The 4,829-nt window shown below is 39.5% G+C and overlaps 1 long non-coding RNA gene across 1 annotated transcript; it reads left to right on the forward strand.

Annotated features, from left to right (window-relative positions):
• The first annotated feature begins 1,634 nt into the window (after positions 1-1,634).
• Positions 1,635-3,000, forward strand: LOC127149774 (uncharacterized). The gene is made up of 2 exons (XR_007821451.1): positions 1,635-1,852; positions 2,656-3,000. It is a non-coding gene; the product is annotated as an uncharacterized LOC127149774 (long non-coding RNA).
• The last annotated feature ends 1,829 nt before the right edge of the window (positions 3,001-4,829 follow it).

Raw genomic sequence — 4,829 nt, forward strand, 5'->3', positions numbered from 1 at the left:
CAGTACGAACTATGTCCCCACTATCTGTGGCATGTCCTGGACGTTTCCGCTTAGACCCGCTTGAAACATTCCTACGTTCACTGACCCTAACGGTTCTTGTTTCCATCAAATCATCAGGCGTCATGTTCAATCCCGGACTGTACATCGGCGGGAAGTCCGTATCTGGCGCAACGTCAGCAGGAAATGCGTCATACCCAGCAGGATGGTTTGACCCAATGTCCGTAAAACTCTCAGCCCGGCCTCCTGTTGCACGATCTTTTCCAAACACGTACGACAGTTCGTCATAGTGGACAAACGACTTATTAAGGAGGCCTTTCGCCGCCGGATGACTCTGTATAAGTGCAATAATAAACTATTAGTCCATGTATTGAAATAATAGTACAAGTGTTCAAATGACTAGTAACGCAACTCTACCCAATCGTCAAAGACTTCTTTTTCAGCGATGATGCATTTTTTTTCATCATTCCACCCAAAACCACTACAGTTTGGGCCACGCATCTCCGCAAGTGCATGGAACATTCTCTTCATCAATTTGATTCGGCTATCGATGGTTGAAGCATGGATATTACAACCTGGATCTTGAAGGCCATCATTCTCGCTAGCTGATTTAAGTACCCAGGGCGAAAGGTCCCATTGTCGGACCTCTACCCACCGACATTGACCTACTCCACGAGGCACTCAACGAGACCTGCCTCTTCCTCTTTAGTGTAAACCCGATATTTTCTTGGTTTAATTTCTTTAAATGTGGAAAGAAAAAAAAGAAAAAGAAAATGGAAATTAAGTGTAAATATATATATATATATATATATATATATATATATATATATTTATATATTAAATAGTTTTATTAAATAAAGTAAAGAAAAGAAAGAAAAGAAATGATAAAAAGAAGAAAAGGAGAAGAAAATTTCATTTTTTCTTTTCTTCTTCTTCTTCTCTTCCCTTCACCGCCAAGATTTTTGAAGACATCCAACTTCCATCTTTTTTTTCTTTTTCCTTCTTCAATTTGCAGAGAACTTCTAAGAGAGAGTTTGGAAGAAGAAGAGAAATTTTATTAGAATTTTGAGGTTGAAGAAGAGGAGGAGAACTCAAGCAAAGTGTATCCATGGCTGAATTTTAGTTCATTCTACACATCACTGGTTTTTAATTCGGTTTGAACTCTTCAAAAGGAATTAAGAGGTGAGATTTACATTTACTGAAATTTAACTCATTTTCAAACAAAATTTATGAAGAACGTTGGAGCAAATTCGGATATTCATTTAGTGCTTTTTGATGAAGAAAACAGGGCAGTTGGTTTTCACTCGAAATCAGGAGGTCTCTGGTTTTTCTTGTATTTCAGAGTGTATCGGTAGCGTTAGAATCTCTATTTGGTATGGTTGGAAAGCTTATTCAATTTACTACAACTTTCATGAAGAAATTGTAAACCAAAAACGACTAAAAATCAGTTAAATTGTAGGGACAAGTTAAAGAGGTCGTGTACGCACGATTCTGGAAGTGGTTCTGTTTTAATGGTTATATGTGTTTATGCACGGGGAATCAGATTTATATGTCTTTAGGTAAGTTTTAGAGGATCTCAAAATGAAGATTTTTATATAAAGAACACTCATTTTGGTTAAGTATTGAGAAATTTATAGTCCTTTGAAGTTTATGTTAGAAATCTGGAAATTTTAGAGAATTGTTGAAATAGGATTTTATTTCTTAAGCTTTGTTTTCGTGAGCGTCATCTTTGGTGCGACATGTTATGTATATCTTTAGGAAACCAGAATGTTTAGAGTTTTAATACTCGGTTGGGTTGTTGGCAGGCCGAGAAGAATTAAACCGAGCTTATAGACCAAGGATCTAGCCCAAGACTGTGAGTGACAAAACCAACTTTGAAATATTTTCCATAATTGTTATTATGATTGAATGCGACAAATGTTTATTTACGAAGCCATGAAAGGTATTTGAATTTCATGACTATTTTCAAGTATACATTTGGAGACTATATTTCTTAAAGAAATTTATGCTAGCACGTAGATATTAAATGTTTGGAAAGTATTTAAACCACAATATTTTAAGCAAAGCATGAATTAGTATGAAGTTTTGTTTTAAGAACTACAATTTTCCACGAAAGAGCTGAGTAAAGTTCGAGCTTTGTGTAAAATTTATAAGCAAGCATGTTTTAATATTTTAAGATGATTTATGAAATTTTCATTAACTACATGACTGAGATCTTAAGCCTGAGGCTAGAGATTACAATGTGCACACTGGTTAGATTCCGTTGTTGACGTCGAGTGTACTCCGTAACAACGATGCTGTCGTGAGTGCTGGGCGGGCCCCACTACGACAAAGACGATGGGAGTGTTGGGCGGGCCCCACTACATCGTAGTGCTTGTAAACGTTGTTGTACTAGGTGTACCCTACACAACGTAGATTCGTCATGTTAGTTAAAATGCTTCGATATACTTGATATGCCTTGCTAGATTTCAATGATGAACATGCTGAGTATTTAATGAAGCTATTCTTACTACTACACATTTACATTTACGACTTGTATTAACAGATTTATATGTGTAAAGTTTTCACGTGCTCTTATCTTTAAATTCATAGTTTTAACTGAGTCACTCACTGAGCTTCATAGCTCACCCTTTCCAAAATATTTTACCCATTTTCCAGGTAGAGATCGAGTTCCCGGTGCCTGATAGACTGCCTTAGTCTGCGGAAGCTTCATTATCGATTGCCAGTACGTGTTTTGAGTTGGGCATAGAGTCTGTTGTGTTGTGATGTATATACACCCTTGTATGTTATAGATACTCCACAGTTTGTATAAGCTTTAGGAGCTGTAGTTGTGTAAATTTTGTTGGTTATATTTTGATTAAGGTGTCTTTAGGTTTACTCGTGAAATCGGTAAATTTTGAGGTACACTTCATGTATGTGTTTGACTAGCTGTGTTTGACTAGCCTAGGATCCGCTGTGTTTTGTGGCATGTACAATAGTTTATATACTAGATTGGCAAGTTCATCACATGAAAGTTTTAAGCAGAGTGGACAGATACAGGTACAGAAAAGCGTTGTTCGTCGGCTTCACGCCATCTTTCGGTCTAAGGTAGCAGGTAGTCCGGGAGGGGGTGTGACAACTTGGTATCAGAGCAGTTTGCTCCATGGGAATTAAGGTAGAGCGGTTAGCTCTAAGAAGAAACTGGAAAGTAAATAATTGAAAGTCAAGTTAGCTTAAAGGGAACTAGTGGAGTATGGTCTGGGTAAGGGTAGAAGTGAGTCCAATTATTATTAATATGTGAGTAGACATTTAGTATCATGCATTTGAGTTAAGTATTTATAATATGTCTAATGTGTTGATATATTATAGGAGTCATGCCACCACGTACTGGTAGACGACGCCGGCAGAATCAGGACGGGATGCAAGGTCCATCTGGAGGGGAATCTAGTACCCTAGGAGTTCGAGGTGGGGCAGGAAACGAGCAGTTTGCGAGAACTACACAGGAAATAGGAAGGCCAGATAGAGCAGAGCCTAGTGATCGAGAAACGGCATACGAAATTGAACGACTGAAGAAGTTAGGGGATACAGTGTTTGAAGGTTCCACAGATCCAGCTGATGTAGAGAATTGGTTGAATATGCTTGAAAAGTGTTTTGATGTGATGAATTGTCTTGAGGAGCGAAAGGTTAGATTGGCCACATTTTTGTTGCAAAAAGAGGCTGAAGGATGGTGGAAATCTATATTAGCAAGGCGCAGTGATGCACGTGCTTTAGACTGGCAGACTTTTAGAGGCATATTCGAAGATAAGTATTATCCCAGCACATACTGCGAAGCCAAGAGGGATGAATTTCTGGGGTTGAAACAAGGATCACTTTCAGTGGCTGAGTATGAGAGGAAGTATACCGAGCTTTCACGGTATGCTGACGTTATTGTAGCTTCTGAGAGTGACAGGTGCCAAAGGTTTGAAAGAGGGTTGCATTTTGAAATACGTACCCCAGTTACAGCCATTGCTAAGTGGACGAATTTCTCTCAGTTAGTGGAGACTGCCCTTCGTGTGGAGCAGAGTATAACAGAAGAGAAATCGGCAGTGGAGCTTAGTCGTGGGACTTCAACAGCTAGTGGATTTAGAGGCCGTGAGCAGCGGAGGTTCACGCCTGGGATAAATATTTCAAGCCGTCAAGATTTTAAGAATCGCTCTGGAGGCCAAGCATCGAGGAACGTGAGTTATGGTAGTGTTTTTCAGAGACAGAGCTAGATAATACCTAGTCAACCCATTAGATCAACAGTAAGATCGCAACCAGGTCAGGAGTCCATTGCTAGTACCGTCAGGCGAACACCATGCACGAGTTGTGGCAGGAACCATTGGGGTCAGTGTTTGGTAGGTGCCGGTGTATGTTACCAGTGCGGACAGCCAGGGCATTTCAAGAAAGATTGTCCACAGTTGAACATGACAGTTCAGAGAGATCAGGGAGTTCGGTCCCAGACAGTTGAGCAATCGAGAGTTTCAGTGGTTCCAACAGAGGGCACTAATGGTGCAAGGCAAAAAGGAGTTGTTGGAAGACCGAGGAAACAGGGAAAAGTCTATACTATGACTCAACAAGAAGCGGAGGACGCACCAGACGTTATTACTGGTACGACTCTTATTTGTAATGTACCTGCAGATGTTTTATTTGATCTAGGTGCTACACATTCGTTTGTTTCTAGTATATTTCTGACTAAGTTGAATAGGATGTTAGAGCCTTTATCTGAGGGGTTAGCTATATACACTCCAGTTGGTGACGTTTTACTTGTTAATGAGGTGTTACGTAATTGTGAAGTTTTAGTAGAAGGTATCAGTTTGCTAGTGGACTTGCTA

Source organism: Cucumis melo, chromosome 6, assembly GCF_025177605.1.
Source record: "Cucumis melo cultivar AY chromosome 6, USDA_Cmelo_AY_1.0, whole genome shotgun sequence".
NCBI lineage: Eukaryota > Viridiplantae > Streptophyta > Magnoliopsida > Cucurbitales > Cucurbitaceae > Cucumis > Cucumis melo.